The sequence below is a fragment of the Oncorhynchus keta genome, unplaced genomic scaffold (assembly GCF_023373465.1).
Source record: "Oncorhynchus keta strain PuntledgeMale-10-30-2019 unplaced genomic scaffold, Oket_V2 Un_scaffold_3992_pilon_pilon, whole genome shotgun sequence".
Lineage (NCBI taxonomy): Eukaryota > Metazoa > Chordata > Actinopteri > Salmoniformes > Salmonidae > Oncorhynchus > Oncorhynchus keta.
Window position 1 is genome coordinate 104356 of NW_026290930.1, and position 15645 is coordinate 120000.

The 15645-nt window shown below is 49.8% G+C and overlaps 1 protein-coding gene across 1 annotated transcript in view; it reads right to left on the reverse strand.

The window, feature by feature from the left end:
• The window catches only part of LOC127928793 (inactive carboxypeptidase-like protein X2), a 165307-nt gene that overhangs the window by 66056 nt on the left and 83606 nt on the right, over window positions 1-15645 (reverse strand). The gene's annotated exons all lie outside the window — the stretch shown is intronic.

A 15645-nucleotide genomic window follows, 5' to 3' on the forward strand; every position in this document is an offset into this window, starting at 1 on the left:
ACCTCCTTAGCGTCCTTTGAGTGGTGAGGAATAGCTCAGGACTGAAGGGTAGCTCATGACCGAGGGGTAGCTCAGGACTGAGGGGTAGCTCAGGCCTGAGGGGTAGCTCAGGACTGAGGGTTAGCTCAGGACTGAGAGGTAGCTCAGGACTGAGAGGTAGCTCAGGACTGAGAGGTAGCTCAGGACTGAGAGGTAGCTCAGGACTGAGGGGTAGCTCAGGACTGAGGGTTAGCTCAGGACTGAGGGGTAGCTCAGGCCTGAGGGGTAGCTCAGGACTGAGGGTTAGCTCAGGCTGGTTGACGGCTCTGGCAGATCCTGGCTGACTGACGGCTCTGGCAGATCCTGGCTGACTGACGGCTCTGGCAGATCCTGGCTGACTGACGGCTCTGGCATATCGGGGCGGCAGCGTAGCCTAGTGGTTAGAGCGTTGGACTAGTAACCGGAAGGTTGCGAGTTCAAACCCCCGAGCTGACAAGGTACAAATCTGTCGTTCTGCCCCGAACAGGCCGTTAACCCACTGTTCCCAGGCCGTCATTGAAAATAAGAATATGTTCTTAACTGACTTGCCTAATAAAGGTGAAATTAAATTTTAAAAATCCTGGCTGAATGGCGGCTCTGCCGGATCCTGGCTGACTGGCGGCTCTGGCAGATCCTGGCTGACTGGCGGCTCTGGCGGCTCCTGGCTGAATGGCGGCTCTGGCAGATCCTGGCTGACTGGCGGCTCTGGCGGCTCCATGCTGACTGGCGGCTCTGGCGGCTTGTGAAAGACTGGCAGCTCTGGCGGCTTATGACAGACTGGCGGCTCTGGCGGCACATGACAGGCGAGACTCTAGCAGCTCTGGACAGACGGGAGACTCTAGCAGCTCTGGACAGACGGGAGACTCTAGCAGCTCTGGACAGACGGACAGCTCAGGCGGCACTGGGCAGACGGACAGCTCAGGCGGCGCTTGGCAGACGGATAGCTCAGGCGGTGCTGGGCAGACTGGAGACTCCGGCAGCGCTTGAGAGGGGGAAGGCTCTGGCAGCGCTGGACAGAGAAGCTCTGGCACCTCTAGACTGAGGGGCTCTGGCGCCTCTGGACTGAGGGGCGGAAGCTCTGGCAGCGCCGGACAGGCGGGAGACTCCGGCAGTGCTGGAGAGGAGAAAGGTTCTGGCCGTGCTGGACAGAGGAGCTCTGGCGCCTCTGGACTGAGGGGCTGAAACTCTGGTAGCTTCGGACAGGCGGGAGCACCTGCATTGATGGGACAGAGAGACAGCCTGGTGCGGGGTGCCGGCACTGGTGGTACGCTCCTCCGGGCAAATGCTTTGCATACTACGCCAACCGCTCTCTCTCTTCACTCTCCTCCAATTCTGTTAACAACTACTCGAGTGTCTCCTCATCTCCCATTCGTTCACTCTCCTCCAATCTGTCCAATAACTCCTCGACCCTCTCAGACTCAGCCCTCAGCTTCGCCGACAGCTCCAAGTCCCCCCAATACATTTTTGGGGCTGCTCTCGGGCTTCCTTGCCAGTCGCGTTCCCTCGTATCGATGGCTCCTCTCTCCGGCTGCCTCTGCTCACCTCAGTGCCTCCACCTGTTCCCATGGTAGGCGATCCCCACCAGCCTGGATCTCCTCCCATGTGTAGCAACCCTTGCCATCCAACACATCTTCCCATGTCCAGGAATCCTGACATTTCTGCTGCTGCTGTTGCTTCTCCTGCTGCTGCTTTTGCTGGTGCTTTTTGGGGCGGCGACACTCCCCTGGCTTTGCCCAGGGTCCTCTCCTGTCGAGGATTTCCTCCCACTTCCAAGAGTCTTGTGTCTTCGGCCGCTGTTGCTGTTGCTGCTGCCCGTTACCACGCTGCTTGGTCCTGTTGTGGTGGGTGGTTCTGTAAGGGTTTTCCTCCTCCTCTTCAGACAAGGATGCACCTGAGCTCAATTTCGAGCCAGAGCCACCAAATACTTATGTAAATAAGATATTTCTGTGTTTTTTTTAAATAAAATTGAATACTTGAATAATTAAATAATTGAATACTTACTTAAATATGGAAAAAGTTAAGAAAATGTGGATACTGTACATATTTCTCTCAAGTGAGTAAGAGGTCACAAGGTCTCAGGGCCAGATGGATTACCAGGAAGTGTACTGCGAGCATGCACTGACCATCTGCAAGTGTATTCACTGACATTTTCAACCTCTCCTTGTCCGACTGTAATACCAACATGTTTTAAGCAAGCCACCATAGTCTCTGTGCCCAAGAACACGAAGGTAACTTAGACTCGTTGCACTCAAGTCTGTCGCCATGAAGTGATTTGAAAGGGTGGTCATGGCTCACATCAACACCATTATCCCAAAAACCCTAGTCTGGATTGCATCCTGGACTTCCTCCCATGTGGTAAGGGTACATAACAACACCATGCTGATCCTCAACACAGGAGCCCCTTAGGGGTGCATGCTCAGTCCCCTCCTGCACTCCCTGTTCACTCATGAGTGCAAGGCCAGGCACGACTCCTACATCATCATTAAATTTGCAGATGACACAACAGTGGTAGGCCTGATCAAAGACAACAACGAGACAGTGGCCGTGTGGTGCCAGGACAACAACCTCTCCCTCAACGTGATCAAGACGAAGGAGATGATTGTGGACAACAGGAAAAGGAGGACCGAGCACGTCTCCATTCTCATCAACGGGGCTGTAGGGGAGCAGGTTGAGACTATCATGTTCCAAACACACCAAGACAGTCGTGAAGAGGGCACGACAAAACCTATTCCCCCTCAGGAGACTGAAAAGATTTGGCATGGGTCCTGAGATCCTCAAAATGTTCTACAGCTGCACCATCGAGAGCATCCTGACCGGTTGCATCACTGCCTGGTATGGCAACTGCCCGGCCTCCGACTGTAAGGCGCTACAGAGGGTCGCGCGTACGGCCCAGTACATCACTGGGGCCAAGCTTGCTGCCATCCAGGACCTTTACACCAGGCGGTGTCAGAGGAAGGCCCTAAAAATTGTCAAAGACTCCAGCCACGCTAGTCATAGACTGTTCTCTCTGCTACCGCACGGCAAGAGGTACCGGAGCGCCAAGCCTAGGTCCAAGAGGCTTCTAAACAGATTCCAAAGCTTCTACCCCCAAGCCATAAGACTCCTGAACATCTAATCAAAAGGCTACCCAGACTACTTGCATTGCACCCCCCCCCCCATCTTTTACAACACTGCTACTCTCTGTTATCATCTATGCATAGTCACTTTAATAATTCTACCTACATGTACATACTACCTCAATTACCTCGACTAACCAGTACCCCCCTGTATATAGTCTCGCTATTGTTATTTTACTGCTGCTCTTTAATTACTTGTTTCTTTTAATTCTTATTCTTATTTTTATTTTTTAAACTATGGGCTTGTAAGTAAGCATTTCACTGTAAGGTCCTGTTGTATTCGGCGCATGTGACTAATATAATTTGATTTAAAGGGGAGGGGTGATGGGGTTTAGTCAGGGTTGAATCGGAGGACAGATTCCCTTCATAGGCTGGTGAAGCTGAGACTGCCAGGAAGACATGATGAGACTTATGGGATAGCCTCCAGGACTCAGAGGAGGTAGACATGTCAGACATATGCCTCCACAGACTCTGTACCGGACATTATCAACAGACCCTGTTATAGACACGTACTAGGGTCAGTATCAACAGACTGGGGTCTCATTCTCCAGACATTGACTCTGTCAACAGACTGGGGTACCCCCTGTATATAGCCTCCACATTGACTCTATCAACAGACTGGGGTCACCCCCTGACATTATATAGCCTCCACATTGACTCTGTCACGACGGTATTATCCCCTGGGTAACATATGACTCTGTCACCGGACATTATCAACCCTGTATATAGCCTCCACATGATGACTCTGTACCGGTCAGACATTATACAGACTCCACATTGACTCTCAGACAGAGACCCAGACTGGGGTCATATAGCCTCCAAATATGACTCAACATTACAACAGACTGATTGTCAGCAGACATTGACTTGTTTTATCAACCCCTGGGTATATAGCCTCAGACATATTTTCTGGGGTCACCCCTGTATATAGGGTCAGACATTGATCAATATGACTGGGGTCACGACTAGGGTCAGACATTATCAACAGACTGGGGTCACATTGACTAGGGTCAGACATTATCAACAGACCTCCACATTGACTCTCAACAGACTGGGGTAGGGTCAGACATTATCAACAGACTGGGGTCAGACCTCCAGACATTGACTTATCAACAGACTGGGGTCCCCTAGGGTCAGACATTATCAACAGACTGGGGTCACATTGACTAGGGTCAGACCCCCATTATCAACAGACTGGGGTCCAGACTCTCAGACATTATCAACAGACTGGGGTCACGACTAGGGTCAGACATTATCAACAGACCTCACATTGACTAGGGTCAGACATTATCAACAGACTGGGGTCATCGAGTCTCAACAGACTGACTCTGTAGACATGGGGGTCCAGATGGGGTATCAGACATTATCAACAGACTCCACATTTCAACAGACTCAGGGTCAGACATTATCAACAGACTGGGGTGGGGTCACATTGACTCTCAGGGTAGGGTATCAACAGACTGGGGTCACGATAGGGTAGACATTATCAACAGACTGGTAGGGTCAGGTATCAACAGACTGGATATAGATTCAGACATTATCAACAGACTGGGGTCAGTACAGACATAGCATTATCAACAGACTGGGGTGACTCTGGGTCAGACATTATCAACAGACTGGGACTCTCAACAGACAGGGTCAGCCCCACATTATCAACAGACTGGGGTCTTTAATTACTGGGTTTCTTTTAATTCTTATTCTTATTTCAACAGACTGGGCTCACGTAGGGTCAGACATTATCAACAGACTGGGGTCCAGGGTACTCGGCGACATCAGACTTATCAACAGACTTTGATTTAAGGGTCAGACATTATCAACAGACTGGGGTTTAGGGTCAGACATTATCAACAGGGGTCAGATTCCCTTCATAGACTGGTGAAGACTGGTCAGACATTATCAACAGACTGAAGACATGAGGGTCAGACATTATCAACAGACTGGGGTCAGTCTCAGGGTCAACATTATCAACAGACTGGGGTCCAGGGTCAGACATTATCAACAGACTGGGGGAGGATTAAAATATGACTCAACAGACAATCTGATAGGGCAGACATTATCAACAGACTGGGGTCAGGGTCAGACATTATCAACAGACTGGGGAAAGGGAACATTATCAACAGATCAACAGACACCCTCAGGGTCACAGACTAGGGTCAGACATTATCAACAGACTGGGGTCACGACTAGGGTCAGACATTATCAACAGACTGGGGTCACGACTAGGGTCAGACATTATCAACAGACTGGGGTCAGTCAGGGTCAGACATTATCAACAGACTGGGGTCACGACTAGGGTCAGACATTATCAACAGACTGGGGTCACGACTAGGGTCAGACATTATCAACAGACTGGGGTCACGACAGGGTCAGACATTATCAACAGACTGGGGTCACGACTAGGGTCAGACATTATCAACAGACTGGGGTCGACTAGGGTCAGACATTATCAACAGACTGGGGTCACGACTAGGGTCAGACATTATCAACAGACTGGGGTCAGGGTCAGACATTATCAACAGACTGGGGTCACGACTAGGGTCAGACATTATCAACAGACTGGGGTCACGACTAGGGTCAGACATTATCAACAGACTGGGGTCACGACTAGGGTCAGACATTATCAACAGACTGGGGTCACGACTAGGGTCAGACATTATCAACAGACTGGGGTCACGACTAGGGTCAGACATTATCAACAGACTGGGGTCACGACAGGGTCAGACATTATCAACAGACTGGGGTCACGACTAGGGTCAGACATTATCAACAGACTGGGGTCAGGGTCAGACATTATCAACAGACTGGGGTCAGGGTCAGACATTATCAACAGACTGGGGTCAGGGTCAGACATTATCAACAGACTGGGGTCAGGGTCAGACATTATCAACAGACTGGGGTCACGACAGGGTCAGACATTATCAACAGACTGGGGTCAGGGTCAGACATTATCAACAGACTGGGGTCAGGGTCAGACATTATCAACAGACTGGGGTCACGACTAGGGTCAGACATTATCAACAGACTGGGGTCACGACTAGGGTCAGACATTATCAACAGACTGGGGTCACGACTAGGGTCAGACATTATCAACAGACTGGGGTCACGACTAGGGTCAGACATTATCAACAGACTGGGGTCACGACTAGGGTCAGACATTATCAACAGACTGGGGTCACGACTAGGGTCAGACATTATCAACAGACTGGGGTCACGACTAGGGTCAGACATTATCAACAGACTGGGGTCAGGGTCAGACATTATCAACAGACTGGGACATTATCAACAGACTGGGGTCAGGGTCAGACATTATCAACAGACTGGGGTCAGGGTCAGACATTATCAACAGACTGGGGTCACGACTCAGGGTCAGACATTATCAACAGACTGGGGTCACGATCAGGGTCAGACATTATCAACAGACTGGGGTCACGATCAGGGTCAGACATTATCAACAGACTGGGGTCACGACTAGGGTCAGACATTATCAACAGACTGGGGTCACGATCAGGGTCAGACATTATCAACAGACTGGGGTCACGACTAGGGTCAGACATTATCAACAGACTGGGGTCACGACTAGGGTCAGACATTATCAACAGACTGGGGTCACGACTAGGGTCAGACATTATCAACAGACTGGGGTCACGACAGGGTCAGACATTATCAACAGACTGGGGTCAGGGTCAGACATTATCAACAGACTGGGGTCACGACTAGGGTCAGACATTATCAACAGACTGGGGTCAGGGTCAGACATTATCAACAGACTGGGGTCACGACTAGGGTCAGACATTATCAACAGACTGGGGTCAGGGTCAGACATTATCAACAGACTGGGGTCAGGGTCAGACATTATCAACAGACTGGGGTCACGACTAGGGTCAGACATTATCAACAGACTGGGGTCAGGGTCAGACATTATCAACAGACTGGGGTCAGGGTCAGACATTATCAACAGACTGGGGTCACGACAGGGTCAGACATTATCAACAGACTGGGGTCACGACAGGGTCAGACATTATCAACAGACTGGGGTCACGACTAGGGTCAGACATTATCAACAGACTGGGGTCATCAGGGTCAGACATTATCAACAGACTGGGGTCACGATCAGGGTCAGACATTATCAACAGACTGGGGTCACGACTAGGGTCAGACATTATCAACAGACTGGGGTCACGACAGGGTCAGACATTATCAACAGACTGGGGTCACGACTAGGGTCAGACATTATCAACAGACTGGGGTCACAGACTGGGGGTCAGGTCAGACATTATCAACAGACTGGGGTCACGACTAGGGTCAGACATTATCAACAGACTGGGGTCACGACTAGGGTCAGACATTATCAACAGACTGGGGTCACGACTAGGGTCAGACATTATCAACAGACTGGGGTCACGACTCAACAGAGGGTCAGACATTATCAACAGACTGGGGTCACGACTAGGGTCAGACATTATCAACAGACTGGGGTCACGACTAGGGTCAGACATTATCAACAGACTGGGGTCACGACTAGGGTCAGACATTATCAACAGACTGGGGTCACGATCAGGGTCAGACATTATCAACAGACTGGGGTCACGACTAGGGTCAGACATTATCAACAGACTGGGGTCACGACTAGGGTCAGACATTATCAACAGACTGGGGTCACGACTAGGGTCAGACATTATCAACAGACTGGGGTCACGACTAGGGTCAGACATTATCAACAGACTGGGGTCACGACTAGGGTCAGACATTATCAACAGACTGGGGTCACGACTAGGGTCAGACATTATCAACAGACTGGGGTCACGACTAGGGTCAGACATTATCAACAGACTGGGGTCAGGGTCAGACATTATCAACAGACTGGGGTCACGACTAGGGTCAGACATTATCAACAGACTGGGGTCAGGGTCAGACATTATCAACAGACTGGGGTCAGGGTCAGACATTATCAACAGACTGGGGTCAGGGTCAGACATTATCAACAGACTGGGGTCACGACTAGGGTCAGACATTATCAACAGACTGGGGTCACGATCAGGGTCAGACATTATCAACAGACTGGGGTCACGATCAGGGTCAGACATTATCAACAGACTGGGGTCACGATCAGGGTCAGACATTATCAACAGACTGGGGTCACGATCAGGGTCAGACATTATCAACAGACTGGGGTCACGACTAGGGTCAGACATTATCAACAGACTGGGGTCACGATCAGGGTCAGACATTATCAACAGACTGGGGTCACGACTAGGGTCAGACATTATCAACAGACTGGGGTCACGACTCAGGGTCAGACATTATCAACAGACTGGGGTCAGGGTCAGACATTATCAACAGACTGGGGTCACGACTAGGGTCAGACATTATCAACAGACTGGGGTCAGGGTCAGACATTATCAACAGACTGGGGTCACGACTAGGGTCAGACATTATCAACAGACTGGGGTCACGACTAGGGTCAGACATTATCAACAGACTGGGGTCACGTCAGGGTCAGACATTATCAACAGACTGGGGTCACGATCAGGGTCAGACATTATCAACAGACTGGGGTCACGATCAGGGTCAGACATTATCAACAGACTGGGGTCACGATCAGGGTCAGACATTATCAACAGACTGGGGTCACGATCAGGGTCAGACATTATCAACAGACTGGGGTCACGGTCAGACATTATCAACAGACTGGGGTCACGATCAGGGTCAGACATTATCAACAGACTGGGGTCACGGTCAGACATTATCAACAGACTGGGGTCACGATCAGGGTCAGACATTATCAACAGACTGGGGTCACGATCAGGGTCAGACATTATCAACAGACTGGGGTCACGATCAGGGTCAGACATTATCAACAGACTGGGGTCACGATCAGGGTCAGACATTATCAACAGACTGGGGTCACGATCAGGGTCAGACATTATCAACAGACTGGGGTCAGGGTCAGACATTATCAACAGACTGGGGTCACGATCAGGGTCAGACATTATCAACAGACTGGGGTCAGGGTCAGACATTATCAACAGACTGGGGTCACGATCAGGGTCAGACATTATCAACAGACTGGGGTCAGGGTCAGGGTCAGACATTATCAACAGACTGGGGTCACGATCAGGGTCAGACATTATCAACAGACTGGGGTCACGATCAGGGTCAGACATTATCAACAGACTGGGGTCACGATCAGGGTCAGACATTATCAACAGACTGGGGTCACGATCAGGGTCAGACATTATCAACAGACTGGGGTCACGATCAGGGTCAGACATTATCAACAGACTGGGGTCACGATCAGGGTCAGACATTATCAACAGACTGGGGTCACAATCAGGGTCAGACATTATCAACAGACTGGGGTCACGATCAGGGTCAGACATTATCAACAGACTGGGGTCACGATCAGGGTCAGACATTATCAACAGACTGGGGTCACGATCAGGGTCAGACATTATCAACAGACTGGGGTCATGGTCAGACATTATCAACAGACTGGGGTCACGATCAGGGTCAGACATTATCAACAGACTGGGGTCACGATCAGGGTCAGACATTATCAACAGACTGGGGTCACGATCAGGGTCAGACATTATCAACAGACTGGGGTCATGGTCAGACATTATCAACAGACTGGGGTCACGATCAGGGTCAGACATTATCAACAGACTGGGGTCAGGGTCAGACATTATCAACAGACTGGGGTCACGGTCAGACATTATCAACAGACTGGGGTCACGATCAGGGTCAGACATTATCAACAGACTGGGGTCAGGGTCAGACATTATCAACAGACTGGGGTCACGATCAGGGTCAGACATTATCAACAGACTGGGGTCACGATCAGGGTCAGACATTATCAACAGACTGGGGTCAGGGTCAGACATTATCAACAGACTGGGGTCAGGGTCAGACATTATCAACAGACTGGGGTCACGATCAGGGTCAGACATTATCAACAGACTGGGGTCACGATCAGGGTCAGACATTATCAACAGACTGGGGTCAGGGTCAGACATTATCAACAGACTGGGGTCAGGGTCAGACATTATCAACAGACTGGGGTCAGGGTCAGACATTATCAACAGACTGGGGTCACGATCAGGGTCAGACATTATCAACAGACTGGTGTCAGGGTCAGACATTATCAACAGACTGGGGTCACGATCAGGGTCAGACATTATCAACAGACTGGGGTCACGATCAGGGTCAGACATTATCAACAGACTGGGGTCAGGGTCAGACATTATCAACAGACTGGGGTCACGATCAGGGTCAGACATTATCAACAGACTGGGGTCACGATCAGGGTCAGACATTATCAACAGACTGGGGTCACGATCAGGGTCAGACATTATCAACAGACTGGGGTCAGGGTCAGACATTATCAACAGACTGGGGTCACGATCAGGGTCAGACATTATCAACAGACTGGGGTCACGATCAGGGTCAGACATTATCAACAGACTGGGGTCACGATCAGGGTCAGACATTATCAACAGACTGGGGTCAGGGTCAGACATTATCAACAGACTGGGGTCACGATCAGGGTCAGACATTATCAACAGACTGGGGTCACGATCAGGGTCAGACATTATCAACAGACTGGGGTCATGGTCAGACATTATCAACAGACTGGGGTCACGATCAGGGTCAGACATTATCAACAGACTGGGGTCAGGGTCAGACATTATCAACAGACTGGGGTCACGATCAGGGTCAGACATTATCAACAGACTGGGGTCAGGGTCAGACATTATCAACAGACTGGGGTCACGGTCAGACATTATCAACAGACTGGGGTCACGATCAGGGTCAGACATTATCAACAGACTGGGGTCACGATCAGGGTCAGACATTATCAACAGACTGGGGTCACGGTCAGACATTATCAACAGACTGGTGTCACGGTCAGACATTATCAACAGACTGGGGTCATGGTCAGACATTATCAACAGACTGGGTTCACTTTCAGACATTATCAACAGACTGGGGTCACGATTAGGGTCAGACATTATCAACAGACTGGGGTCATGGTCAGACATTATCAACAGACTGGGGTCACAATCAGGGTCAGACATTATCAACAGACTGGGGTCAGGGTCAGACATTATCAACAGACTGGGGTCAGACATTATCAACAGAGGGTCAGACATTATCAACAGACTGGGGTCAGGGTCAGACATTATCAACAGACTGGGTTCACTTTCAGACATTATCAACAGACTGGGGTCATGATTAGGGTCAGACATTATCAACAGACTGGGGTCACGGTCAGACATTATCAACAGACTGGGGTCACGGTAAGACATTACCAACAGACTGGGGTCACGATCAGGGTCAGACATTATAAACAGACTGGGGTCACGGGTAGACATTATCAACAGACTGGTGTCAGGGTCAGACATTATCAACAGACTGGTGTCAGGGTCAGCCATTATCAACAGTCAGGTGTCAGGGTCAGACATTATCAACAGACTGGTGTCAGGGTCAGACATTATCAACAGACTGGGGTCAGGGTCAGACATTATCAACAGACTGGGGTCAGGGTCAGACATTATCAACAGACTGGGTCAGGGTCAGACATTATCAACAGACTGGGGTCAGGGTCAGACATTATCAACAGACTGGGGTCACGATCAGGGTCAGACATTATCAACAGACTGGGGTCAGGGTCAGACATTATCAACAGACTGGTCACGATCAGGGTCAGACATTATCAACAGACTGGGGTCACGATCAGGGTCAGACATTATCAACAGACTGGGGTCAGGGTCAGACATTATCAACAGACTGGGGTCACGATCAGGGTCAGACATTATCAACAGACTGGGGTCAGGGTCAGACATTATCAACAGACTGGGGTCAGGGTCAGACATTATCAACAGACTGGGGTCACGTCAGGGTCAGACATTATCAACAGACTGGGGTCACGATCAGGGTCAGACATTATCAACAGACTGGGGTCAGGGTCAGACATTATCAACAGACTGGGGTCAGGGTCAGATATTATCAACAGACTGGGGTCACGATCAGGGTCAGACATTATCAACAGACTGGGGTCAGGGTCAGACATTATCAACAGACTGGGGTCACGATCAGGGTCAGACATTATCAACAGACTGGGGTCAGGGTCAGACATTATCAACAGACTGGGGTCACGATCAGGGTCAGACATTATCAACAGACAACAGACATTATCAACAGGGGTCAGGGTCAGACATTATCAACAGACTGGGGTCACGATCAGGGTCAGACATTATCAACAGACTGGGGTCAGGGTCAGACATTATCAACAGACTGGGGTCACGATCAGATATTATCAACAGACTGGGGTCACGATCAGGGTCAGACATTATCAACAGACTGGGGTCAGGGTCAGACATTATCAACAGACTGGGGTCACGATCAGGGTCAGACATTATCAACAGACTGGGGTCAGGGTCAGACATTATCAACAGACTGGGGTCACGATCAGGGTCAGACATTATCAACAGACTGGGGTCAGGGTCAGACATTATCAACAGACTGGGGTCACGATCAGGGTCAGACATTATCAACAGACTGGGGTCAGGGTCAGACATTATCAACAGACTGGGGTCACGATCAGGGTCAGACATTATCAACAGACTGGGGTCACGATCAGGGTCAGACATTATCAACAGACTGGGGTCAGACATTATCAACAGACTGGGGTCACGATCAGGGTCAGACATTATCAACAGACTGGGGTCAGGGTCAGACATTATCAACAGACTGGGGTCACGATCAGGGTCAGACATTATCAACAGACTGGTGTCAGGGTCAGATATTATCAACAGACTGGGGTCAGGATCAGGGTCAGACATTATCAACAGACTGGTGTCAGGGTCAGACATTATCAACAGACTGGGGTCACGATCAGGGTCAGACATTATCAACAGACTGGTTACGATCAGGGTCAGACATTATCAACAGACTGGGGTCAGGGTCAGATATTATCAACAGACTGGGGTCAGGATCAGACATTATCAACAGACTGGGGTCACGATCAGGGTCAGACATTATCAACAGACTGGGGTCACGATCAGGGTCAGACATTACCAACAGACTGGGGTCAGGGTCAGACATTATCAACAGACTGGGGTCAGGGTCAGACATTATCAACAGACTGGGGTCAGACATTATCAACAGACTGGTGTCAGGGTCAGACATTATCAACAGACTGGGGTCACGATCAGGGTCAGACATTATCAACAGACTGGTGTCAGGGTCAGACATTATCAACAGACTGGGGTCACGATCAGGGTCAGACATTATCAACAGACTGGTGTCAGGGTCAGATATTATCAACAGACTGGGGTCAGGATCAGGGTCAGATATTATCAACAGACTGGTGTCAGGGTCAGACATTATCAACAGACTGGGGTCACGATCAGGGTCAGACATTATCAACAGACTGGTTACGATCAGGGTCAGACATTATCAACAGACTGGGGTCAGGGTCAGACATTATCAACAGACTGGGGTCACGATCAGGGTCAGACATTATCAACAGACTGGGGTCACGATCAGGGTCAGACATTATCAACAGACTGGGGTCAGGGTCAGACATTATCAACAGACTGGGGTCAGGGTCAGACATTATCAACAGACTGGTGTCAGGGTCAGACATTATCAACAGACTGGGGTCAGGGTCAGACATTATCAACAGACTGGTGTCAGGGTCAGACATTATCAACAGACTGGGGTCACGATCAGACATTATCAACAGACTGGGGTCACGATCAGGGTCAGACATTATCAACAGACTGGGGTCAGGGTCAGACATTATCAACAGACTGGGGTCACGATCAGGGTCAGACATTATCAACAGACTGGGGTCAGGGTCAGACATTATCAACAGACTGGGGTCACGATCAGGGTCAGACATTATCAACAGACTGGGGTCAGGGATCAGATATTATCAACAGACTGGGGTCACGATCAGGGTCAGACATTATCAACAGACTGGGGTCAGGGTCAGACATTATCAACAGACTGGGGTCACGATCAGGGTCAGATATTATCAACAGACTGGGGTCACGATCAGGGTCAGACATTATCAACAGACTGGGGTCAGGGTCAGACATTATCAACAGACTGGGGTCACGATCAGGGTCAGACATTATCAACAGACTGGGGTCAGGGTCAGACATTATCAACAGACTGGGGTCACGATCAGGGTCAGACATTATCAACAGACTGGGGTCACGATCAGATATTATCAACAGACTGGGGTCACGATCAGGGTCAGACATTATCAACAGACTGGGGTCAGGGTCAGACATTATCAACAGACTGGGGTCACGATCAGGGTCAGACATTATCAACAGACTGGGGTCAGATATTTTCAGGGTCAGACATTATCAACAGACTGGGGTCAGACATTATCAACAGACTGGGGTCACGATCAGGGTCAGACATTATCAACAGACTGGGGTCAGGGTCAGACATTATCAACAGACTGGGGTCAGGGTCGATCAGGGTCAGACATTATCAACAGACTGGGGTGATCAGGGTCAGACATTATCAACAGACTGGGGTCAGGATCAGGGTCAGACATTATCAACAGACTGGGGTCAGGGTCAGACATTATCAACAGACTGGGGTCACGATCAGGGTCAGACATTATCAACAGACTGGTGATCAGGGTCAGACATTATCAACAGACTGGGGTCAGGGTCAGATATTATCAACAGATCAGGGTCAGACATTATCAACAGACTGGGGTCACGGTCAGACATTATCAACAGACTGGGGTCACGATCAGGGTCAGACATTATCAACAGACTGGGGTCAGGGTCAGACATTATCAACAGACTGGTGTCAGGGTCAGACATTATCAACAGACTGGGGTCAGGGTCAGACATTATCAACAGACTGGTGTCAGGGTCAGACATTATCAACAGACTGGGGTCACGATCAGGTCAGACATTATCAACAGACTGGTGTCAGGGTCAGACATTATCAACAGACTGGGGTCACGATCAGGGTCAGACATTATCAACAGACTGGTGTCAGGGTCAGATATTATCAACAGACTGGGGTCAGGATCAGGGTCAGATATTATCAACAGACTGGTGTCAGGGTCAGACATTATCAACAGACTGGGGTCACGATCAGGGTCAGACATTATCAACAGACTGGGGTCACGATCAGGGTCAGACATTATCAACAGACTGGGGTCAGGGTCAGACATTATCAACAGACTGGGGTCAGGGTCAGACATTATCAACAGACTGGGGTCAGGGTCAGACATTATCAACAGACTGGGGTCAGGGTCAGACATTATCAACAGACTGGGGTCACGATCAGGGTCAGACATTATCAACAGACTGGGGTCAGGGTCAGACATTATCAACAGACTGGGGTCAGGGTCAGACATTATCAACAGACTGGTGTCAGGGTCAGATATTATCAACAGACTGGGGTCACGATCAGGGTCAGACATTATCAACAGACTGGTTACGGTCAGGATCAGACATTATCAACA